The sequence below is a fragment of the Macaca fascicularis genome, chromosome 1 (assembly GCF_037993035.2).
Source record: "Macaca fascicularis isolate 582-1 chromosome 1, T2T-MFA8v1.1".
NCBI classification, from domain to species: domain Eukaryota; kingdom Metazoa; phylum Chordata; class Mammalia; order Primates; family Cercopithecidae; genus Macaca; species Macaca fascicularis.
In genome coordinates this window covers 45582488-45610189 of record NC_088375.1, presented here as the reverse complement: position 1 = coordinate 45610189, position 27702 = coordinate 45582488, and positions in this window count along the sequence as shown.

Genomic DNA, 27702 nt, shown 5'->3' with positions numbered 1-27702 from the left:
TCATTTAGGGATTCTGAGTTTATAAATCAGACAAAAGAAAACACTTTAGTTGATGAGGATACAAAAGGTAGAGCCCACATAGCTGATTTTCCTTCATCCCTTACTTTATCTTTGAGACATTTTCAAAGAACAGAAGGTGTCCGTGGAACATTGAATGAAAATGGTGACTTTTGTCTAAATTCTCTAAGGTTCAAGGGAGTTACATACCATTTAATTCTAGGTTTCTATTTTCATGTTGTTTCTTAAGTGCATAGCAAGCTTTAAATTTATGTTAAAAGAGTAACACAAATATTCTCTTAGATAATATGTAATTAACATTATTTTTCTTTAGAGAAGATGGCCCTAGAAATTTTTGCACCATAACAATAGGTAACTATTATGCTGAACAGTGTTTTATGAAATATTTCACTTAATTTTGTGATTACAATATTTATTTTGCCTTTTTTTGTCTTAAGAAATGTGCTTAGTCTGACGTTAAAAAGATTTTGTTTTCTATGTTCTGTTGTAGAAGTTTTTCATTTATTATTTAGGTTTACGATTGCTTATGAGTTACTTATTGTAATTATGTAAAGTTATTGTAGATGCTTAGTTGTTTGCATATAAATGTCCAAGTTCTCTTCACAATTTGTTAAAATATTTAACAAATCCTTTCCCCACTGAATTATCTGGGACTATTTTTTAAAACTTCGCTGAGATTTCAATCATGTTCCATTTACCCAAATATCTTTCATTATTCCAGTACCACCCTGTGTAGTTAAGTATACCTTTTTGGTAACTTTTAAAATGAGGCAATATAAGTCCTCCATCTTTGTTATTTTTCAAATTAGTTTAACTATAAAAGGACCTTTGGATTTACATATAAATTTTAGAATCAGCTTGTCAATTTCTATTAAAGAAAAGAGCCTGCTGAGAATATGAGAAATATTATGTTGAATCTACAAATAAATTTGGAAAGAACTGGAAACTTAATGCATTTCTCAGTTATGAACTTACTCTATTTCCACACCTATTTTGTTCTTTAATCTCTTTCAACAATGTTTTATAGTTTCCAGTGTACATATCTTCAATGTATTAACATTGTAATTATTTTATGTTTTGATACAATTGAAAATGTTTAATTAATATTATTGTTTAATTTTATTGCTAATATATAGGAATGGAAATTATTTTTATCTTTTTTCTGGAAAACATTCATTCATTTTAGTAGCTTTTTATAAATTCTTTTAAGATTTTTAAATAAATGATCATGCTGTCTGTGAATAAATTAGAATTCAAACTTTTAAAAATTCTACTTTTTAAAAACACTAAATAAAGTGAAAAAAGGCTACAAGCTGAAAGACATATTTGAAGAACATATTTCTTCAAAGGAGTTTATGTACATAATAAATAAGGAACTCTTGTTACTCAATATCACAAAGAAATAAAGCAATTTTTATAATGATTTGCACAGGCGCTAAAGAAGGTATAAATTTGCAGATAAGCACAGGAAAAAATATGTGACACAATTAGCAATTGGGAAATAGAAACTAAAATTACAATGAATGACCATGGCATGCCTATTAGAATGGCTAAAATTAAAAAGAATGACAATACTTGGTGCGGATGAGGATGTAAGAGAAGTAGAACTATCTTACAATATTTTGGGGGATGCAAAATGGTACAATCACTTCAGAAAACTTGTTGGCTGTTAAGTATCCACTTGCTATTTGATGCAGCAATTTCACTTTTGGCTATTTACCTACTCAAAATTAAAACATATGACAACATAAAAGTTTGTACATAAATGTTTACAAGAACTTTATAATAACTTCAAAGTAAGCACTAAAAAATTCATCAACTGTTGAAAAAGTGAACAACATTTTGGGCATATCCATGAATGCAATACACTCACAAATAAAAAGGAAGCCACTATCAATCGACGTAGCAATAAAAATGAATGTCAAACACTTTGTACTATGTTAAAGAAGTCAAACACAGAAGACTACATACTCTTTTATTCCAACAATATAGCACTCTAAAAAAGGTAAAAATTATTCAGATCTGTAGTTTCCAAAGGCTGGAATAGGGGAAGATGGCAAAGAGGCATGACATAACTTTCTGAATGATGAAATAGTTTGTATTTATTTTGTTATATGGCAGTGTACATTTATCAAACTTATCAAACTGTATATTAGTTTTGCCATTTACTGAAACAGGGGGACTGAGGATGGGAAACCTTTGAGGATTAGGGAAAAGAAAAACCAATGGTTCTATTTTTGACATCTCATGTGGAGATTAGTATTTATTATGAAAATAGATATGCAAATTAGACAGTTGGGTACACCAGACTGGAGCTCAGAGAAGAGGATGAGTCTAGAAATAGAAACAAAAGAGACCACTGATAGTATTTAAATAACGACCAGTAGGAGATACTCTTTAATGAGTGAAGATAGAAAAGAAGGTAAGTCCAGAGCCAATTACTCAGTCCTGGGGAACTAGTATATTTCCCCAGGAAATATATTTAGGGGTTGGGCAGAAAAGCAGCAGCTAGAAAAGGAGACTTGAAAAAGGTACTCAGAATGTAGGAGGTAAACCAGGAATATATTGTCATAAAACAAAGTAAAGAAAATATTTTTAAAATAAGGGAGTAGGCTGGGCGCGGTTGCTCACACCTGTAATCCCAGACTATAGGAGGCCGAGGCAGGTGGATCACCTGAGGTCAGGAGTTCAAAACTAGCCTGGCCAACATGATGAAACCCTGTCTCTACTAAAACACACACACACACACACACACACACACACACACAGAGCCAGACCTGGTGGCTGGCACCTGTAATCCCAGCTACTAGGGAGACTGAGGCAGGGAATTGCTTGAACCTGGGAGGCAGAGGTTGCAGTGAACTGAAATTGCCTCATTGCACTCCAGCCTGGACAACAAGAGTGAAACTCCATCTCAAAGAAAAAAAAAAAAGAAAAGAAAGAAAAGGGAGACTAGAGGCCTATTATTTAAAAAAGGAACGCATATGAAGTGTAGTCAAGGTCATATGAAACCTGGTCATATCTTGGTCATATGAAACCTGAGCTAAATACAGATGAAAATATCTAGCAAGAATGGAATAACGCATAAGGAAAAGTGTCAGGATTAATGGATTAAAGACCCTAATAAAACTGAGTATTAGTGAGTGAGGGTTATAGTTAAAAATGATGCGGTAGCTCACGCCTGTAATCCCAGCACCTTGGGAGGCCGGAGCGGGTGAATCAAGAGGTTTAGATCGAGACCATCTTGGTCAACATGATGAAATCTCATCTCTACCAAATATACAAAAATTAGCTGGCCGTGGTGGCTCGCACCTGTAGTCCCTGCTACTCAGGAGGCTGAGGCAGGAGAATCGCTTGAACCCAAGAGGAGGAGGTTGCAATGAGCCAAGATCACACTGCTGCACTCCAGCCTGGGTGATAGAGAAAGACTCCATCCCCCCCCCCAAAAAAAGAGAGAGAGAGAGAAAGGAAAAAAAAAAAAAAAAAAAAAAAAGGCTGGATGCAGTGGCTCACACCTGTAATCCCAGCACTTTGGGAGGCCGAGGTTGGCGGATCACAAGGTCAGGAGATCGAGACCATACTGGCTAACATGGTGAAACCCCGTCTCTACTTAAAAAAATACAAAATAATTAGCTGGGCGAGGTGGCGGGCGCCTGTAGTCCCAGCTACTCAGAAGGCTGAGGCAAGAGAATGGCATGAACCTGGGAGGCGGAGCTTGCAGTGAACCTAGATTGCCACTGCACTCCAGCCTGGGCCACAGAGCAAGATTCCGCAAAAAAAAAAAAAAAAAAAAAAAAAATCAGGAAAGATAAGTGATTGGTGGTTTAGTAAGCAGAGTACTTAAAATTGAGATTTCTTTTTAAAATGGAATATGCAGCAATAGATAGTAAGAGATTCCAGGTTATAAGAATGAAAGTGGTAAACTAAGGTGAGATGGAGAAAAAGTCATTTGAAGATGAGGAGATTCAGTTTTCATTAAAATTGAATGTTTTGTCAACATGGTTGTTTAAATAACCAATAGTGAAAACAGGGACACTCACTGAGAGATATGTAATAAGCCTGGCATAAATGCCTTGAAATAGTCAGTGTTTAAGAAAGATTGTAAACTTTATCCATGTTATTATCACAGAAGTGCTATGTTCTGAGAGCCATCGTCAAGTGCCCTTTTCTTTTTCTTAGTTTGTTTGAGGATAGAAGGAGAATAAGGTGGTGTCTGGAAGCGGAAGACAGAACCGCTCCAGGTCTCATGGTACACAAAGTATGGGGAAGAAAACAGCCACCAACAGGTTTTGATTTTGTTTGCGCATTTACCCCACATTACAGTTGAATCAGGAAGGTCAAAGGAATATTTGGAGAAGTTTTGGAGATACAGATTTGGCTCGGTTCTCGAAAATATAATGGTAGTGCTTGCGGGATTAAGAAGTGATAGGAGATTAGGTCAGATTCGGGAGTATATATGATGAAGGGTCACCTGAAACTTTTAGATGTAGGGTAAGAAATGAATAAATAGGGTTGCCAACAAATGGTGGAATTAGTACTGTTGTTCTCTTAGGGTAATGGGAGTAATCCATTGTAATCATTGCCTTTTTCTAGTAATTAATCTCTTGGGCAGTGTAAATCGTGAGACAGATGGTGTTGTGGCAGAGGGAAATAACTTGCCAAAAATGGGGAAGAGGCTCTCTAGGCTTCCCTTAAATCTCTCAGTGGGCAATGTCATGATCTGGGAAAGGCACTTTTACCAAGGCCTCTTGATGATTGTTACGATGGTGACAGTTCCCATTAAAATGAAAACTTTGAGCATTGCAATTAAATGATTCATGATGTTATTATGGCAGCATTAAAAACACATAAATGCTTAGCCCTTCACTTACTATTTAACTAGAAAAATTGACCATTTGTTGATAATTGCCACTGGGTAAAACACTAATGCTGACATTTATTCTATGAATCCATTTAAACTGTATTTCAGAGTACTCATTTCTTCTCCCACTAGAAGGTGAAAGAAAAGAAAGTGACTCTATTAAAACACGTCCTTTGTGATATTTACCTGCAATCCTAACGATGTGCTCCTTATGAACTCTCATAGACAATACGCTAAGATTGAGGTGAGTTTTCAGAATGGCAAAAAAAAAAAAAAAAAAAAAAAACTTGTTTTTATCCACAGGCTCTCACTCTCCCCTGCTTTTCATCTATAATCCATGTCAGATACCCCCAACCACTGCAGATACAACCCACTGTGGGACACCCTGTAAAGAAATGGATTCTAGGAGTTTATTCTGCTGTAAACAGGCTTACTAGAGTTCTGTAGCTAACAAGGCACTGTGTCAAAATGACATTTCTTTATAACTTGTATTAATGTTTTAAAATCTGAACTTGTGAGGTATAGACTTCTTAATCGATTTTACAGAGACCATGCACATTTCTATAAAAATAATGCTGAATGTGAGCTTGTTCTTGTTTGGTCTGCACAGAAAGAAATGCAGTTTTAAAGCAATCTGGTAGCGTGTGTGTGTGTGGGGGGGGAGGTGTGTGTATAGCATTCACTCTGCACAGAGAGACATGGGAGTTGATGTAGGAGACACAAAGGTAAGTAAGAGAAATAATTAAATAACCATACTCATAACTTGGTATCAAAACATAGGAAAGGATGTTTTAGAGGTTCCAATTTCTCAAAATTACCCCGTAAAACACAATAAATACATATGACTTTTTTTTTTTTGAGACAGAGTCTCACTCTGTCGCCCAGGCTGGAGGGCAGTGGCATGTTCTCGGCTCACTGCAAGCTCCGCCTGCTGGGTTCACACCACTCTCCTGCCTCAGCCTCCCAAGTAGCTGGGACTACAGGTGCCCACCACCACTCCCGGCTAATTTTTTTTTTTTTTTTGGATTTTTAGTAGAGATGGGGTTTCACCATGTTAGCCAGCATGGTCTCGATCTCCTGACCTCGTGATCCGCCCGCCTCAGCCTCCCTACGCGCTAGGACTACAGGCTATTTTTTTTTTTTTTTTTTTTTTTTTTAACAAAGAGTTAGCTGAATTTCAAGGAGGGTTCAGTGGATAAGCATCTTATCCACTATCACACAGCTGTTACATATTCTACTGTATCACAAGACCAATGCTTTTCCCTTTTCCATTGCATTACATGCCTTTCTTATAAGAAACATTCCACATCCATTTAATGGGGGAAGATAAGATACCTCAAAATCTTTTCACAAGAAAAAATGTGGGGAAAAGTTATATGATGTGGAAAATGAAATTGTTCAAAGTTTTATACAAGGAGGAGATGACATTTTATACAAGGAGGATAACATGAATAATTTTATTTTAAAAGTGCTATCTTATGAATCAGGTAGGAAAGAAAGTAATTTGAGCGATTTGAATAGATGTATGTCATTTAAAACAGAGAAAATTGAGTTGCCCAGTTCATCTGAGCTGAAGCTTATAGTTTCTTTGCACTGTTTGGTTTTATACTGAAAAGGACAATAGAGTATATAGACAGAGAAGAATGATCCAGGCTAATCACAAAGATTGAAGCTGCAAATGATAGAGAACATAACTGATGAAGCACTGTTCTGCATGTAATAGGGCACATGATCATAACCACCATCTGTCTTCATTTTTACATCTTAACACCTCTGAAATCAGAATGGGTTTTATAACTGATATTATAAGAAAGCATCATTATAATTTTAATGGCAGCATTTCTCCTTTCTTAGTAATATATAGAGTAATTGAGATTTATGCAAACATTTGGGTCTTCTATTTGATGAAATAAGTAAATATTGAAGGTTTATATATTTGTGATTCTTAGGCTCATACTTTATATTTTTATCCTTTTTAAAAATATCTTCTTCACCATTTTCTCACTTAGAGTGCAAGGCATCTAACATTTTTCATGTTCTTAAAAGCCTTTATAGTTGCTATCATGTACAGGTTGGTGAGTCCCAGAGCTATGCTCCTGACCCGGTCCTCCCCTTACCCTCTGCAGAATCTCTGAGTTATCTCCTAGATGCTCTCACTCTTATGTTGCTGTGGTTTGAATATTTATTCCCTCTAAAACCCATGTTGACAATTAATCCCCAACATGCCAGTATTGAGAGGTGGGTTCTTTAAGGGGTGATTGGGTCATGAGGCTCTATTGTCATGAATGAATAAATCCACTAGGATTAAAAGGTCAATAGATTATGAGTTATTATAAAAGTGAGACTACTGGCTTTATAAAAAGAGGAAAAATGACATTCACTAGCATGCTCAGTCCCCTCACTATATGACACCCTGCCCCTCCTTGGAACTCTGCAGTCTTCATCAGCAAGAAGGCTCTTATCAGATGTGTTCCCTTGGCCTTGGACTTCTCTGCCTCCACAACTGTAAGAAATAAGTTATTTTGTTTCATAAATTACATAGCTTAATGTATTCTGTTATGAACATCAGAAAATGAACAAAGACAGAAAATTGGTACTGAGAAGCTCAGAATAATTACATAAAATGTGGAAGTGGCTTTGAAACTAGGTAAGGACAGAAACTGGAAGAATTTGGAGGAGCAGGCTATAAAAAGTCTAGATTTCGATGAGGGCTTGGAAGAGAAGAAGGCCATGAAAAGTTTGGAACTCTTTAGAGATTGGATAAATGGTTGTGACAAGAATGCTATTAGTAATATGGACAGTAAAAGCCATTCTAATGAGGTCTCAGATGGAACTGAGAAACAAGGTATTGAAATTTGGAGTAAATGCTATCTTTGTTAAACGTTGTTAAAAAACAAAAAAAGTTGGCTGTACTATATTCATGCGTGAGGGCTTTGCTGAAAGCCAACTTGAGAGTGGTGAACTAGGTTGTCTGATAACATAAATGTCCAGGTAGCAAAGTTAACTGTGTACATTAAGCTGTGAAAGGTAAAAATGACTTGAAGATGAAATTTATTACCAAAATTGAAACAAAACTCATAGATTTGGAAAAGTCTCACATAAAGAGTAAAAAAGCACGTTTGGGAGAGAAAACCAAGGGTATAGTTCAGCAACCATTTGCCAAAGGGTTTAGCACAAACAGAAGGGAGCCAGGTCCTATTCCTCAAAAGGATGAAAGCAAGGCCATAACGATATTTCATATACTTGAGGCGGCCTCTCCCATTAAAGGCCCAAAGGTCTAAGAGGGCAACATTTTTTTCAGGGATGGGCCCAAGGCATCCTCCACAGACTTGCTGCACAGAATGACGGAACCACTACTCAAGAAGATACAAGCCGTAAGTCTTGGAAGCATCTGCTAATTCTGCAGGCTTGCAGACAGCAAGAGCAATATTCAAACAACATTGCTGAAAGTCTTGGGGCCTAGGCAGAGACTTGTCACAGGGGTGGAAAACTGCAGAGACCCCTCAGTAGAGCAATTCTGAGAAAAAATGTGGGGTCAGAGCTGCCTCAGAGGGAGTTCACTGGGGCAATACCTAATGGAGTCCTGAGAGTGTGACTGTCACTGGGACCCCAGAACTGTGAAGTTACCAAAAGCTTTAAATGCCTCCCTGCCAAAGTTTCAAGCAACAATCTCCAACCTGTTCAAGCAGCCATGTGGGCTGCACCCAGCAAAAGCCATGGGGCTTCCAGAGGCATTGAGGGCCCAGCCACTGCCCCATTGTCTCTTGGGGGTGCTACATAGATTCAAAAGAGATTTTTCCCCAGCTCTGATTTGAGGTTTGCCCTAATAGGTTTGCCTGAGGTCTTTCACTCGTTTTATTTTTGCCATTTCTTCTCTTGTGGAATGGGAGTGTTTGTTTTGTACCTATACTCCCGTTATATCTGGGAAATTGACAACTTGTTTTGATTTCACAGGGTCAATGAGACTCTGGATTTTGGACTTTTCAGTTAGTACTGGAACAAGTTAAGACTTTGGAGTTACGAGACTGGATTGAACATATTAGCATTCATTAGTTTTGAAGTCATGGTGGGAATGTCAAGGTTTGAATATTTGTCTCCTCCAACCTCATGTTGAAATGTAATTCCCCGGTATGGAGAGGTGGGGATTTTTTTTTTTTTTTTTTTTTTTTTTTTTTTTTTTTTTTTCCAGATGGAGTCTCACTCTGTCACTCAGGCTGGAGTGCAGTGGTGTGATCTCAGCTCACTGCAACCTCCACATCCTGGGTTTAAGCGATTCTCCTGCCTCAGTCTCCTGAGTAGCTGGGATTATAGGTGCACGCCACTACGCCAGGCTAATTTTTGTGTTTTTAGTAGAGGCAGGGTTTCATCATTTGGTCAGGCTGGTCTCAAACTGCTGACCTCATGATCTGCCCACCTTGGCCTCCCAAAGGGCTGGGATTACAGGCATGAGCCACCACGCCCAGTCAAGAGGTGGCCCACTTAGGGTCTCTGCAGGCTCTCACCAGAGGCACTTTCTTGACCTTGGATTTCTCAGTCTCCATAATTGTCAAAATAAATAATTTCTTTATAAGTTACCCAGTTACAGCTATTCTTTTATGAGCAACAGAAAATTAAAACACGTCTTCAACTACTGCTAATAATTCCCTTTTATGCATCTCCAATCATCACAACTCTTTAACTTGCAAACAAACATTTCTGACTACCCCCTGAAGATATTGAATTCTTCTAAATCTGAAGCCCTTAGAGGCTTAGAAACCAAACCAAAAACTCACCTATTCAATAAGATAAGTTGCTTTCTTCAGAAGGTCCCCAAAGTACCTTGAAGTTCCTAGCCCTGTCAGAAAGTGACATTCTTTTTTGTTTTTTAATTTAATATATTTTTATTTTAAGTTCTGGGACACAGGTGCATGTAACAAACATGCATATCCTGCACAGAAAGTGGCATCTTTCTTACCACAAGGCCTGGGACTTTGTAAGGGAACCATGTAGACAAAGTATCAGGCAAGTCTTTTTCCAAATCTCTTGTCTTTATAAAGTCAACCTCACTCCCTCAAAATAATCTGGCCATATCTGAAAATATAACACTTCAGTCTTGGTAAGATAAGTATTGTCTTCAATTGTACTCTGTTACAGAGAAAACAGATTAAAATAATTACATTGCCATAAAATGATAATACTCATAGTTTCTAAATTTTGGAGGGATCAAGTAGAGACATGGGTAAATTAATGTTGCTCACAATTTGGTACTTTACCAAATTGCTATAAAGCTATAGATAGCTTAAGAAAAAAACAATTTTCTTAACTTTAGAAGTCAAAACATTAAAAAAAAGTAGCAAGGTTTTAAACAAAAATATCATAAAAATATTTCAGTCCATCATTTTAGTCCCATGTATTATAATATTTTTCTGGTTGATGTTAGGTTAGCAATTTTATGAGTCTTTTTTTTGTTTTTGTTTTTGTTTTGTTTTTCATTAGAGTTCTAGAAATTCTACTAAGTCCAAAGGTTTGATTTCAAAGTTGTCAGAAACCTGTATTTGGCAGTTCTTTTCATAACGCCCATTAATCTATTTGAAGACGCAACACTTTAATATTTGCAAACAGAAAAAAAAATCAGAAATAAAAAAATCAGAATAAAACAATTCAGGAAAAATCAGAATAAAACAATTAACTGTAGATAACATGAATTAAAAGGGCCGTGGTTAAACACAATTGACAAAGAAATTTGTTTTTTTCTATGGCCTATGAATATTTAATAAATTGCCATAATCATAACTAAAAACATATACAAAGACATATAAGATTTTTAGAAATATCATGCCATCTTGGAACATATATTAATAACATACCCACACAAATATAAAAATTTAAACATCATTACTTATTTGGCAATGCTTCCCATATAATTTAATGTATCAAATAAACGTGTTTATTATCTCTCTTTTGGATGCTTCAGAGCCATCTGGAACATCCCAAAGTTAGTTTGGGGTTAAAAATTATAGTAATTTCGATTTTGGGAAAATTTGTCCAAAATAAAGTTTCAAAACACTTCATCCAAATAGAATCACAAACCACTGCAAAATAATAGTCATTCATTTAGCCAAATTGTTAATAAGTAGATTTTAAAAAGTAGACATCTTTATTCTGTCTGAGAGAAAACTCAATTTTCTGAATAACTAAAAAATATAATAAATACACTGTGAGGTTCACAGAACCTGTTTTTCTTCCTCCTACCACCCCTTTTTAAGTTTTGCTTTGGTGTACCTTTGATATTAAGAAAAAAATGTAATAAATCCATTGAATTTTTGTTCACAAATAAAATTTTTAACAAGATTTATCTTTCATAATCCTTTTAAAATGATTAATCCATTCAGTTTTTTATATATTATTTCTTCCTTTATTCCTTCATTGGGAAACAGCCTCGAAATTAGACAAAATTACTTTTAAAATAAATAAAACAAATTCTAAGCCTTATAATATCTTACTTTCCTTGTACACTCTGTATACAGAATTGTTTCTCTTACATCTAGTAGTTTTAATTATAACTTTAAGTCTTTGTAACTCTAATTTCTAATGGAAAATATAGGAAATAGATGATTTTAAATTGTTATATACTAAAACATTTTATGAATAAATATTTTATAATTTCTAGAAAGTTAGGCTTCTTCATTGTCCAGTTTTTCAGTGTGTAACAGAACATATTTACTAACAAACCTAAATATCTTCTGTTTCTCTGAAAAAAGACACCTAAAATATATAACCTTAAACTTATATTTAGTAATTAACATTTTAGCATTAAATCTTATATGGAAATGACCTAGATAGTCAATGGAAAAGGAAATCATCATTTAACTTAGCAAAATTCTAAGGGTGTAGTTACCAAAGAGACTAGAAACCTTTAAGTAAACATATTATAAAACATAGTTATTATTAAATAGTACATTTCTAAACGTTTATTTATATTTAATTTATTCATCATTAACAAGTATGTTTGGAAGATTTCAGGAGACATTAGATAATATTAGTCCTAATAAGCAGGGATATTGCTTGATTCAAACGTCACTGTAACGACCAGGCTATCAATCCAGAAGCCTGTTCCCTGCTATATTGGCTAGAATGTCAAGAAAAACAGCACTTTAAAGTGGACCTTGAAAAAAATAACAAATTTTTTTTTCTTTGTTTGCAGCACTAGTTAACTAACCAGTCTGTGGGGATAGGAAATACCATAGGAATGGCTTTTTAAAGGTTATTTTCCTATTTAACCATTTTTATTATACTGTATATTAGGAAAGTATCATCAAAACAAAAATCTTTAAGATAGATACATGAAGCAATTTGTTTTATTTTCATGGCTGATATACATGAGGCAATAGACACTGTATTGTGCTTTCATTTGTACCTTTGTTCCTGGGTTAAACTCATACCTTTGTCATCTTAAATACCTAATAGAGATAAAAGTTGTATGTCATAATTATATTTAATGTTTATAGACATTTAGTTTTAATTAGACCAAGAGTATTTTTATTTGCCAAAGTTCATTAGTCATGTGAACTTAAAAATCATCTAGGTTAATTGTATTCTTCTGAGAAAATAATTTGTATAAGTGCTTTATTTTCTAAGCCAATGAAAATACAGCTTTTCTTAATTCATAGTAGAAAAATATCACATATTTACAATACACACACGTATATAAATATTTACAAACAAACATAGAAAAGCAGATTTTACAGTTTGCATGTATTAACAGGAATTCAAGAAGTGTGCGATGGGAGGTCAGGAGCCGGATAGGGGCAGGCTTCCAATGCGATTGACTAAGGAAATTTCCTTAGAAGAAAACAGGATCCAAAAGTGACAAAACCTTAAAATAAGATACAGTCTGAATATCAACTTGTAGTTAATCTGATTTCTAGCCATAGAGCTCTTTAGGAAAATAAAATATTTTAAATATGTCAGTAGCAAACTTTCTATCGTGCAAGCATTTGGTCTTTTGCCAGAGCCTGGTAGTGCCAACCTTGCCTGTTTCAAGGGCAATCTGCATCCTTCAATTGAGGGTCAAGATCAGTATGCCTTTTTATGGCTTATAACCAAACACAAGAATTATATCTCCATAGAGGGTACAAAAATGCAGTCTCCTTCAAGATCTAAAGTTTTTTCCAAAGATAACCTAAGAAAGCAGAGATCTCTTTATTAGCAAGGCAATGTAGCTTGAGATAATTAAGACAAATTCACTTGAGAGCTGGCACATTCAAGTGAGCAGACATTTCAAACCCTCAGCCAACTGTCTCTCTGCCTTTACATAAGCCCAGCTATGTCGTCTGTGGTGTCAGAAGCCAGATATTAAATTTACTACTTATAACACTAAGCTTGAAATAGTTTGGATTTGTGTCCCCTCCCAAATCTCAAGTAGAATTGTATTCCCCAATGTTGTAGGAGGGGCCTGGTGGGAGGTGACTGACAGAGAGGAGGTAGTTACAGAGGTTGGTTACGCAGATAGAGAGGGAGGGTCTTGGGAGTGGAAAAATACCTGCAGGACTGCATCGGCACAGCTCCTATAGCTAACAGGAAGAAACTGAGTTAAAAATTTCCTCTTATGCCAGGAAATCTGCTCAGAAGTGACTGTCCCAACTCAGGCACAGGTGCAAATCAACCTAAATGTCCTTCACTTGATCTAACTCATTATAATGTTATTAACACGATATTAGCATTGTGGTTTTAATACCCCACTCCCACCCCGTGCATTTCACTTAGGCGTTCATAGGTAATAACCAAGATGGAGTCACTATGATCAATCCCAGGCAGATGCAATACCCCAAGGGGAAACTTTACTGCTCCATTTAAGTGGAGTTCATAGAAGATTTCCTTGTCTTTGCCACATTAAGAGACCCAGAACTGAGCTCCATTTCTAACAACATACTTTCAGATTCCCTTTCTTTGCTGAAAGCTTTCCTTTTTTGTAATCAATTCTACTCTATTCATTTTCTGGTGTCTGCATACCTTATTCTTCTTGGTGTGGGACAGGAACTTGGACCTAGCTGAACTCGGGACTAAGCAGACTGCAACAAATGGATAGCGGTGGACTCTCCCTTGATGCTCTCATGACAGTGAGTTCTCACAAGATCTGGTTGTTTAAAAGTATGTAGCACCTCCCTGTTCACTGCCTCTTCCTCCTGCCCTGGTCATGTAAGACATACCTGCTTCCCCATCCGCCATGACTGAAAGCTTCCTGAGGCCTCTCCATTCATGTTTCCTGTATAGTCTGTGAAGCCATGAGCCAATTAAACCTCTTTTCTTTATAAATTACCCAGTTTCAGCTATCTCTTTACAGCAGTGAAAGAACAGACTAACACACTTCTCAAGACATAAAAACAAGCTAAAAGTAAAAGCTTATTGTGATTTTTCTCCTTATGACAAACCAGACAAAAGATGAGACTAGAAATACAGAGACCATCTCTGGGAGCCTAAAGATCAATAATCAATTGACACCTGAAACAAATCCACAAAAGTCACAAATTCAAAGAACTAATTTCTTTAGAAATATTTTTCTCCTGCTAGTCTGCGTCTGAAAAATAAAGGAACAGGGAAAAATTTTTACCTTTCTCTGTCAACAAGATACCACAGATAGAAATCTGGGATAAACTGATATTGGTACAAAATTTTACCTTTTTCTGGTGTCTCCTCTGAAGACTCTGGGGATTCCATCTTTAGGTTCCGGAGTAAGGAGAGTCCCATAATCTTCTGACTGTTTCACAAAATGAAGAAAAAAATATATTTGTTTAATATTATATATTTTTATATTATATATATGTAATATATTTTCCCAACCCTCATATATTCTTACCTGTGACACCTCTATAATAAAAGACAGATTAACAAGAAATAAAGATGTACAAATTTAATGTGTATATGGACATGAGCATCATACACAAAGTATGAGACTAAAAGGAGGGGCCAGATGACTGAAGTTTTTCCACTACCCTCAGATAACAGAAAGAATAAGGTCCTGGGGATTCTAGGGGTTGGGAGGGTAGGTGGCATCACTGGTCATGGGAGAGTGAAGGGAGGAAAATATGTCAGGCAAAAACTGCCTTATTTTACATATGAAAATATCTCAGGTAGTCTGAGTTGTCCTCAGAAAGAACAGATGGTAGCCTGTGGTGAAAGTTCTCTTTCAGATCTTTAGTCTCTTTTCCTGTGAATTAATCTTACCTAGATCTGGCCAAGAGGAGCCTCAGAGTAATCCTATTTGCATCTGCTGTTTCCTTCATGTTACTAATGTAGATTCCTACTACCGATGCAAATCACCCCCATAGAAGAGAGCTTTTGAGGGCTACTCTTGTGTTTGCAGCCCTTCTGAATAGTCATTTCAATATATGCCAAAGAAGCACATTTAGGAGTAAAATATTCTGGTTTCCTTCACAACAAGAAAACATCCCTAACCTTGCATTCATAATCTCAGTTAAAGAAATCAAGATCAACATACTTGTCCAAGTGAGAAATCAAAGTTTAGTAAAAATATTTTGCTTTTCATACTTATCACACATCAAAAATTGCTCTCAATGTCCTGTTGATTGTATTTACTAAGTATTCCTTGTCCGCTACTTGTTTACATTCAAATTTTTTTCAAATAATTGAGATGAAAGAAAAATTTACTTAATACTAAAGCATTCAAGATTGATACTCATCCCTGAATCTTCAATGTGAATAATTATTAACAATTTATTATGTGTCATTCCATCATTCTTTGTTTATATAAACAAAATAACTTTTGTAATTTTTTCACTCCATGTTATTACTATTTTCACTAATTAGTATCTAACAATTTTTCCTTTGATCTATTAAATAGTATAAGGTCCAAGCAGAAAGTTCCCCTTTGCCCACTGAAGATTAACTGACAAATCAACTCACAAAAGGCAAGTTAATTAGTGAAAAGACAAAATGTATTTAACGTGTTCATAAGAGTCTTTACAATGGTGACACAAAGACAAAGGGGAAATTATCCATTTTTATGCTTAGCTTCAACAAAATATGGACAGTTATGTAGAACTAAGATTGGACAAAAGGAGTGTGCTCTAATCTTAATAGACTAAGTGGGAAAACTCAACAAAGCTCATCTAGATTCTTCTTGGCCTCTCTGAACACATATCCCTCCCTTCTGGCTGCGGGACAGGACTATCTCTGGAACAGTACTGCCTCTGGAAGAGAGTTCTTGTAACCTACAGGCAAGCAAGGTAGGTCAGATCATTTTTTATGGCCGGTTTTTACACAGAGAGGCAGAGGGAATGATAAAAAAATTATTTTTGGTCTTGTGGCTGGCTTTGGTGAAATGGAGTTCTTGTTCCTATGACACAACTTGAGGAAGAGGTGTTGTAGTTTCTTTGGCTAACCTCAGGGACTGCGAGACAGGAGAGCATGGGAAGGTCCAAGAAAAACTTTGTTTCTAAGGCTGCCTCTGCCTTCATTTTCAGAGTATTTTTTTCTGAGACCCAACAATAGTTTGCTAACACTGTTCCAAAAAAACTTTTTTTTTTTTTGAGACAGTCTTTCTTTGTTGCCCAGGATGGAGTGCAGTGGTACAATCTTGACTGACTGCAACCTCCACCTCCTGGGTTTCAAGCAATTGTCGTGCCTCAGTCTCCCAAGAAGCTGGGATTACAGGCTCACACCACTATGTTCTGCTAATTTTTGTATTTTTAGTAGAGACAGGTTTCGCCATGTTAGCCAGGTTGGTCTTGAACTCCTGACTTCAAGTGATCCTCCCACCTTGGCCTCCCAAAGTGCTGGGATCATAGGCCTGAGGCATTGTGCCCACCCCACCAAAAACTTTTAATATTCTCCACTTACTATAGGATATAAATGAGTTTATCAGAAGACAGCTCATGGTTAAAGAAGATTTTTTTTATCATCAGATACTTTCTTTAGCATACATTTTTGGATGCTTGCTTCCTGGATTTTGGGTGAGAAACCAGATATTAAATGTTGGCTTATGTTTATGGCATATGTGAATTTCTAGCTTCTAGAGAAAATGGTACATAATGAAAAAAATTAGCATATAAGTGTTTTCGGATGTCTTGAATTGTTTTTTGGATATGTGACAATAAACCTATATATGTTTTCTCTCATTAGTATAGATGTTACCAATAAAAATATAATTGCTAAAATAGAATTTTATGTTTCTTTCTGCATCAATTTAATACACTGTAACTTTACATTATATTTCATCTGTTATCTTTGGTAAATTTGACTAATTACATTAGACTTTCATTGTTGTCTTTGGGTTATTATTTCAGGAATGGCTAACAAAATTAAATAGCATTTTCAAATATACATTTCTCATTCAGATGAGATGTACAGTCACTTTGAGCTTACAAAAGGTGACAGATTATGCATTATTTTTCTATTTTTTACTCTAAAGTTTATATTTTATACATGTAATAGCCATCAAAATAAGAAGAACGTCCCACAATAATATTCAAAGGTTAAAAACATAGACTAGAAAGTAAAAGGAAAAAAGAACATTGTAAAAATAATATAATAATAATAATAAAGCAGGTGTAATGATGTCTGTGATATGCTACCTAGCTCCCTAGATGTGCTTTCAATGGAGGACTTGTCCTTGGTTAAGAGGTTGAGAGTGTTATAGATACATAACCTTTAGGTGTTTCCTTCCTTAGGGGCTGTTGCAACTGTAGAGAGTCATCTAGCTCAAGTCACATACTGCCATCTCCAATGACTGACAGTTATGAGAGTATAAATGACTGACCATCTCAGTCCAACTTAGAATAACTATGGAGAACCACTATAATTCCAGAGCTTCTAGAATCAGTCTAGGCTGTTTTGGAGCTTATATTCTACCTCAATCCTGCTTGCCATCTCTCCCTTACACAAATGTTGATCCTAAGTACACTTTTAATAAATTATCTCGTATGTTAAGTGAGTCTCAGTTAAGAATCTGCTTTCTAGAACCCAATCTATCGCAGGACGTATAGGTGAAAGAAGGTGTCTTAGTTTGGGTTCCCTCAAAAGCAGACAGTAAGAGTAAATACTTTATTTAGGAGGTGAACTGACACAAATCCTCAGACCTTAAACTTACACTCACAAAAATCAGAGATCTTACCGATTGTTAAGCTTTATGAAAAAGTTAAAGAATAAGCAATCAAAATCCAGGAGTGAACTAGTGGGAGGTCTGGGAAACTGAGACCTGCTCCCTACAACCTTCTTTCCCTTATAAAAGATGCTATCTAGCCTAAAGTAATAAAGGAGGCATCTGGAGAGGTATATGAATTACAGCCATAATATCCTAGATTATTATATAGCTTATGAGATTTTCCAGTCATAGTTCACAAAATTTTTAGTTTTTAGGTTGTTGGACAATAAGCAAGTTTATACTGGGAACATTCTGTTACTAGAAAGGGATCCCAATCCAGACTCCAAGAGAGGGTTCTTGGATCTCGCTCAAGAAATAATTTAGGGCGAGTCCACAGTACAAAGCAAAAGCAAGTTTATTAAGAAAGTTGAGGGGTGAAAGGACAGCTACTCCATAGGCAGAGTAGGGTATTCTCAAAAGTAAGAGGAGGAATGTATCCACACTAGGTACAATGTTGTTTATATATAGGATTAAAAAAAATCATGGGAGATGCGCCCTGCTACAAAGATTTGTGATAAAGGATTAATTTAATTAATTACTATCTTTTGCAAGAATCAATATTATTATCAGAAATGCTTCTGTTCTCAAGATACTGGGATATCAGCACTCCCCTTATTCGGGATCTGTTTAGTAAATATTATCAGTCTGTTCCCTTAACCATAAACATCTAGAGGCTAGAAATACATAACTTTCTGGGAATGTAGCCCAGCAAGTCCCAGCCTCGTTCTTCATAGCCTTCACTCAAGATGGAGTCGCTCTGGTTCAAACACCTCTGACAATTCTGCTTAAAGAGTTTGATACGTAAAAAACCTCTTCTCCCAGCAAATAGCTCTAGTATAGTGTTCCAGGGCAGGACTTCTTGTTATCATGTTTAGAAAGAGGTAGGACTGGGGCAATTGCCTTCCTTCTTCCCCTGGTAGCATCTCCCCTCAAAGATCAGCTGTTTTCATTTCTCCCCAGAAGAAATAACAAGAAGTATGGTGATGAAGTAGAGGGGAGGGATAGCATTAGGAGATATACCTAATGTAAATGACGAGTTAATGGGTGCAGCACGCCAACATGGCACATGTATACATATGTAACAAACCTGCACGTTGTGCACATGTACCCTAGAGCTTAAAGCATAATTAAAAAAAAAAAAAAGTAAGCAAGAAAGTTAAGAAAGCCAATAAAGTGCTTGCTAATTAGGGGAGTACTGCTGAGCCAACCAAGAATGTATTCATCTGGGAACCCTCTGAGAAATCATATCAAACAAACCTAACAATTGTTCTAAAAAGGAACTAGGAAGTTAGAGATTTTTTCCACCAATTTTTGTTGTCTTTCAAATAATTTTTTATTTTCAATGCAGAACATCAATGTAAAACATTTTTAAATTAAAAAAAAAGTCTAATATTGTTATCAATGAAAGAAAAAATGAAATCTTCCTAAATATTAGAAGAATCAATTGCATAAAGCCAAACAAAGAGACTAGAATTACTAAAAGGAAAACAAACCTTAAAATAGTGTAAGAGAACAAAAAGTAAAAATGTATCTGCTATTTCAATCAATGTAAAAAGATTGCAGATTGCAGATATAATCATAGACTATATATAAGAAACACTAAAAACAAAATGATTGTCAGTTGGATATAAAGTATGACTAGAATTTATAAGAAAAAGTAGAGGGTCAAATTTTAATATCATACAGGTTTATTTTAGGATGAGAAGCATTAAATGAGATAAAAAGGGAACTTTATAACAATCAATAGTTAATTCCTCAAATGAAAATCTAACAATTATCCACATTCTTTACAAATACACAAAGTACACATTCTTTACAAATGCACATGAAACATTTAACATATATAAGCCCATAAAGCAATTCTCAATTTCAAAAGAATTCAATAATTCAAAGTGTGTTCCCTGGCCACAGTAGAATTAAGTTAGAAATCAATAACAAAGGGATAAAAAGAAAACCCCCAACTTCTTTTAAGTCAAGTAAGGCAATGTTAGATAATTTGTGAGTCAAATAAAAAATTTCAATGGACATTTTTAAATGTTTTGAATTTAATGATAATGAAAATATTCATATCACAACTCAAAATTGTTGTACTTAAACTGATCTATGGGCTTAACGTAATTCAAATAAAACTCTCAGTAGATACTTTTGTGGTTGAATTGAATGTGCTTATTTTTCAAATTCAATAGATATTTGAAGGGCAGACTACTAGTCAAGGCAATTTTTAAAATAAAATCAAATTTGGAAGACTTACACTTCTAGACATTAAAACTGTTATAAAGCTACAGTTGTTGATGGTCTTGCATTCATACAAGGACAGACCAATAGAGCAATGGAATGGAACAGAGAACAGAATATATTTGGAACCCATAGGTTTACAGTCATGTAACTTACTTAGTTCTTTGCAATATAGTGAAGAAAATATAGTCTCTTTAGCAAAAGGTTTAAATAAAAAGCATAAGAAAATATTTTTGCTATTGTGAGATCAGTAAAGATTTTATAAACAAAGATATAAAATCAATAATTACAAAAGAAAGGATTGATACATTGAACTTCATTATAATTAAGGAAACTTGATAATAATACACTATGAAAAAATATAGTTGAGAATAATTTCATTATTTAGCCATCAAATTTGTTGGGGTGTTCAGTTTCTGTAATTTGATTTGTTGTATTTTTTACTGTAGGCCATAAAGAGCTATACTACAAAATACATGTTACTGTTTTGTTGTTTTTAGTACAGGTGAAAACTCTTGCATCTTATAGTAAAAATTCAATGTCTTAGACTCTCCTGATAAGTTACCATGTTGAGCTCCTAATAAAACGTGAATAATTGAGGGTTTTTATTTGAATATATGGAAAGTAATTTTAAAATTTAACTATTGGAAAGACAAAAGGGGCAAAAAGGATGTTCTGAAAAAGAGGAAAAAATAAGGGGAATCTCAATCATGCATCTTGATCTTAAGGTTTTAGGAAAAAAAATTCTACAGAATTGATGTCATCTTCCTGATTCATAAAATTTTGGAAGAAAGTACCCCGTTTTTAAATATTGTTTGCTTTTAGAACCTTTAAAATTAGCCTCAAGGTCAGACCCCACATGCCAAAGGGAATACAGTGATAATTCAATGTCCTAGAGCTCACCGAGTATATGGTTAAGGGTAGAACTAACTTATTCTTTTTTTTTTTTTTTTTTTTTTTTTTTTTTTGAGACAGAGTCTCGCTCTGTCACCCAGGCTGGAGTGCAGTGGTGCGATCTTGGCTCACTGCAATCTCCGCCTCCCAAGTTCAAGCAAATTCTCTGCTTCAGCCTCCCGAGTAGCTGGGACTACAGGCACCCGCCACCATGCCCGGAATTTTTTTTTGGTATTTTTAGTAGAGATGGGGTTTCACCATGTTGGCCAGGATAGTCTTGATATCCTGACCTCGTGATCTGCCCACCTCGGCCTCCCAAAGTGCTGGGATTACAGGCATGAGCCTCTGCACCCAGCCTCTTTCTCTTCTTAATAGTGAGTCAGTGTTGCTATTGAGTTAACTGAAATATGGTGAATACTAAACATCCCTAATTACTTTATTGTCAATACCTTCCTCAAGATAAATTAACAAATCTTTGTGATTATTAGAGAACATTTAGTTAACCTCAAAGATAGGTGTTATATACATATACGTAGTTATATATATATATATACACACACACACACATAGCTATATATATTATATAAACAAGCAATTTAGAAACATCAGAAATCTAACTGTTCTTCACCTTACTTGAAAAGGAAAAACAATGCACTTTTGCTGTTTTTGTTCTTTTTTTAATCTCATTCCTAATCCATTCTTTCTCATGGAATGCATATAATAATAGGGAAACAAAAGGCACACAGAAGTTTAAGGATTTTAAGAAACTTTTTCTGGCTAGAACTATAGCACTGAAAGATATTTAAGGTAATTTACATGAAAAGAAACTAAAAACCAAACAAACAGAAAAGCACAGTAGGACTTAAATGAAGCAGTTGAAGTATAATTGAATAGATACAAGAAGTCAGTAATAAATATGATTGGATAGATGCAGTCAGATGTTTTCAAGGTTATGCAAGTCCCATGGGGTTCAAACTAAAATACATGTAAGTATGTCAGGTTCTCACTAGAAATATCAATTCTTAGGCCACATCCTCAGAGATTCTGTTCCAGGAGATCTGTTGTATTTCCCCAGAATCTGCCTTTATGATAAAGCACTCCTAAGTAATTTACACTGCAGGCGATTCAAGAAACACACCTTAAAAAACACATATAGATACTCGCCATCTGTCTGAAATTGGTGAGTCTGCATATCTTGAGCATATGCAAAGAACTTAGCACACTATTAGGTACAACAAATGTTATCAGAAGTCTTATATGTTTTAATCCCAATATTTAAAAGTGGAAAACTAAGTGAAATTTTGACATTGCAAAGACTGCTATCTATGCTCTGGGTGACATGCAGGGGGCAGGATCAGTCCCCACTGGTTTAGATGTTGATAAGATGGTGCCACACGTGCACCAAGAGGGAATGAAAAGATGATTACTCGGAGTGAAGTTTTCTGAGGCGAGTCAGCTTCGCTTTCTGAGGGGGGCAGGTTTTCAAGCAGGTTTGAAAATAATTCGAGAGGGAGTAGCTAGTGTCTTGGTATTTTTTGTAATTTGAAAAAAAAAAAATGCACTTTTGTTATTTTTGTTCTTTTTTATCTCATGCCAAATCTATTGTTTGTCTTAAATGTATATAATAATATTTTTAATGAAAACGTAGTGAGGGTTTCTGCCTACCATCTGGGGCTTACATGGTTTGAATTTTAGCTGGAATGAAAGGAAGGAATATTTGAGGAGATATGTTGTTGTTATTTGCTTTGTTATCACATGTGAGTCTAGATGGAAAGAGGGAAAGGTGAGGCTTGAAAGTTGTCAGCCAACATCAAAAATGGAGTAAAACTCTTATTAAAATACCTGGCAATATTTAGTCATTAAGACATTGTTGAAAATTTTAAGATATTATTATAGCTGCCTGCAATCAGTGGAAATATCTATCTGTATATATTTTAATCGACCTGTATTTTCAAATAAAAGACTCAGTAATTGCTGAAATATAATGCAGTCCATGGTATTACTGCAAACATTCTGCAAAATATAACATGTTTATGTTAACATGAAAACATTATTTGCAAGTGTTGTTCTATCTAAATCTACTTTAATTGTACTGTTTGAGTTTTGTGAGCTTAATCAAATAAATTTAAAATAAACATTATACAAGAGACTGTCCATTGATTTACTAAATCACATAACAAAATAATCCAACATTCATAACCACTGAATATATAAATCTTGTAGGTCTTTCTAATTAAATAATTCAAAAGCAGTTTCTACAATGGGGATTTTATATTATGGAAATACCCTAATATAGCTGAATTCCTTCAGAAAGTGGATTCCACAGCAAGATTTTAGAAATTGACTAAAAAATAAAAAGCCAAATAATGACTTTCACTCCTCTATATCTTCGTATTTGGAAAGTATTAGGATAACATGCAGAAAAAGGGGGAAAATGTTGGCATATAAATATCCAGCCAAGTGCTAAACTTTAACAAAACCAAAGAGAACCCTCAGATAAATACATAAATGGATCTTGAAAATACAATGTGAAGATTATAATTCTAAATATGGGGAAAATCAAAGTGATTTCTTTTAAAGAATAAAAAGTGATAACTGGCTCTGAAGAAAGCCTTACCACCTACCTAAGAAAACAAGTTTTAGCTGCAGGTGAGTAAGTAAACAAGCCTTAAAAGCTTCCAGAGGAATAAAACAACAAGGAGGAGAAATGGAAAAAAAATTCTCACAGGGAACAAAGAAGCCAATCATTTCTATGACTCTGCAGGGATGGTTTATAACTATGTCTGTGAATAACATGTCCAGGAAAGAGTTAGACCTTCTCTTCAGCTCTCCATTTTTCAGGTAAGAAGAATGTTTGGATAAATGCTCTGACCAATGCTCGCTTTTTCGTTTTCTAAAATAATGATTGTGGCATAGTATCTTTTTATTGGAAAATTCTAGGTTAATGAAGAATTTGGGGTGGTACACTATAACACTAAATAGTCAATGAAGTATTGATATTTAAATCACATTCTGGAAAGAAGAAATTTATCTACTGAGCAATGGTGAAACTGTTTATCTTCTGAGCTATTCACAACTATGTCACCTGATCTAATTGTATTCATTTGGATAAGATCATACTGATTTTAATCTATAGATGTGTAGCATGATGCCCATGAACAATGCCTACCATGTAACCTTAGCATTTATATTATATAAAAGTATGTAGTTACCATGCTGAAAAACATTAGAAATGCTAAAGAAACATTAACAAAAAACTTTTAAAAGTTAATCACAATAACAACTAAGATAAGCAAAACAAAATCAACATTAACTGTAGTCCTATTATACAAAATGTCATTCAGAATGAATTATAAGTCAAAATAGTTAGCTGGGCACAGTGGCATCCACCTGTTGTCCCAGACACTCAGGAGACTGAGGCAGGAGGATACCTCAAGCCCAAGATTTCGAGACCACCCTGTGCAACATAATGAGACCCTTTTTCAAAGTAAATAAACAACGGCAAAAACACAAACAAAAGAATGAATTCTCAAGAAGAATTAGGATCCCTATAATAGTCTCGCCAAATGAATGGACAAAGTCTCAGAATATCTGATATGGTTTGGCTGTGTCCCCACCCAGATCTAATCTAGAATTATAGTTGCCATAATCCCCATGTGTCGTGGGAGGGATCCAGTGGGAGGTAACTGAATCATGGAGTGGTCTCCACCATACTGTTATTGTGATAATAAATGAGTTTACATGAAATCTGATGGTCTTATAAGGGGCTTTCCTCCCTTTGCTCAGCACTTCTCTTTCCTGCTGTCACATGAAGAAGGACATGCTTCCCCTTCTGCCATGATTGTAAATTTCCTGACGTCTCCCTGGCCATGCAGAACTGTGAGTCAATTAAACCTCTTCTTTTTATAAATTACCCAGTCTTCTTAGCAGCATGAGAACAGATTAATACAAGATCATTTATTAAATGTATGATATAAAATACTTAAGACCAAACCAAATAAACTATATGTAACTAAAGTTAAATCCATGGATCTCTTTGTGATGTTTGAACCCCATATAGAAAACCACTGGATAATATGAATGTAGTAGAAATGAAAAGATATACAAGTATAGGCTGGAGATATATTTAAGCAGCAGAAATTATCGAACTTTCTGATGGAATATATTGGGAGGAAGTTATTGAGAGTGAGGGAGTAATCAAAGGGACACCAAGTTTTCAAAGTTAAATGATAGTGGGATAGATGCTCATGACCTTTCCACAGATGGTGATAATCAGCTGGTTGACTCGGATATATGTCTACAACATGGTGATAATAGTGGTGAGAGAGATACAAAAGTTCCACTTTGGCCCTGTGGTTTTTGAAATGCCTTTTAGATTCTTCAAACAAGATTTCAAATGGGCAGTTGGAAGCATAAGTTGCACATCAGATGAAAATCTGTGTTACAGAAGTAAACATACAAGCTAACAGCATATTAATATATGTTTTAAAGCCATGGACTTGAATAAGTTCATGTAGAGTGAATGTAAAAAGAGAAGAGGCTCAAGAACTGAGTACTACAGTCATCTATCCTTTAGGTGTTGAGCAGAGGAGGAACCATCAAAGGAAACAGTAGGAGAAAAAAATCTTAAAAAACATTTTATAGTGGAGTGGGGTCAGTAGAAATTGAAATGCTTTATTGCAATATAGGTGTAAATATAGTGTAATATAGGTGTCGATATAGGTGTAAATCAGGTTAAATTGAAATTGAGACAGAATAAGCAATTCTTTTAGAAATTTTGGCTGTGAAAGAAATTAGATCAGAGAATAATAGCTGATGGACATAAGGAAAAAGAATGTACATATTGGGGTGGGAGATATTAGAGGATATTTAAAATCAACCAAAAATTATCCACTGGAGAGGGAAAGATTGATCATATCATTCAGCAAATAGAACCAAAAAAGATAACACTTCTTAAAAAATATTTTCAAAATGAATACTTTACAGAAGCTCCAAAATGACTTAAAAGTAGGGGTAAATAATGAGATACTTAGTTACAGCACTATAAAAAATTTACTACTTTTATTAATTACTACCATTTATTAAGTGTTTATCATGGTCACAGAATTAGATGTCTTATGCATATTATCTTTAAATTTCACAGTGGCCATAAAAAGTTATTAATTTCATTTTTACATGAACAATAGAGGCACATAGAAATTAAGTAATAAATATAAAGTAATATATATTTATATATATTATAAAGTAATATATATTTATATATATTATAAAGTAATATATATTTATATATTATATATAAAGTAATATATATTTATACATTATATATATAAAGTAATATATATGTTTATATATATTATATATTTAATTTATCTCTTGGTCCCCATAGCTGTTTTTATACAAAGACAGATAAAACCTAACTTCTTCAGTGCATCTGGTGATTATGTAAATGGTTTTCATTTTTGCTGAAACTTGATTTAAGGAAAACCAGTTCTGTAAGATGTAGCTATGTATAGTGCACACACGCACACACCCACACATGCACAATTGGATTGTTAAATATGTTTGGGAAATCTAATTGTTGCTGTGGTTTTCAGATAAATTCTTACAAGCTGTCTTCTGATAGGCTGTCATTTTGAATTTCCAAAGTGGCTCAGCAAAGATGATTACCATGTACTGTGGCACAGATTGTGCACAAATCTAGTCTATGATGTCACTGCTAGACATGTTCAATTCATAACCCACAAAATAATACCTGAGTCTTCAGTTCCTAAACCCTGGTATTCAATCTTATTTTAATATGGAAATTTTTTTCTTATAAATCTCAAGAAGCTAGAACTCAGCAGGGTTTACTTTTGGAATTGTCAGTGTTTTACTAATTGCTCCTATTATTATAAATTATGTACTGATTTATTTAAATCAAGATATAGGAATAGTATATTATAACACCTTTCCTATGCCTTCCTAATTTAGGGGAGGAATATGTGCCCCAGGTTTGCCATTAGGATTGTGTATACAAAGTTTCTCTACTATGCAAGAGGTTCAACATATTCTGTGCCACAGGCTTTTTGTACTAGGAATTACATCCTCACTTAAGAATTATTCAACTCAATCTCTGTGCCATCTATGCTCTTAAGACACTTTCAGATTCTACAAGACTATTTATTCATCAGAGTAAGAAAGCAGAGTCACAGACAAAAATCTGAGGCTAAGCTGTCATTGGAAACAATATGCTTATTTCTTGATTACTTGAGTCATGGATGCAGGCATAGAGACAAATTTATTGTAAAACTACTGGTTATATATTATCTAAGTTTATACTTTATGTGTGTGTGCACATATGTGTATATGTTGCAAATAGTACTTCTTTATAGCTGGATTAAAACATACGATAAAAGCAGTAGATGTTTAGTGTTTTAATCAGTTTAAAATCTAAAGTGCTCTTCCTCAAAATCTATGTATGTTTGCCTCAGTTTCCACAGATTTCCACCATTCTCCCACTGTCTTGATACTGGAAAGAGTTTAACAAAGAGAATTCCAATGGCAGTGGTTTGAA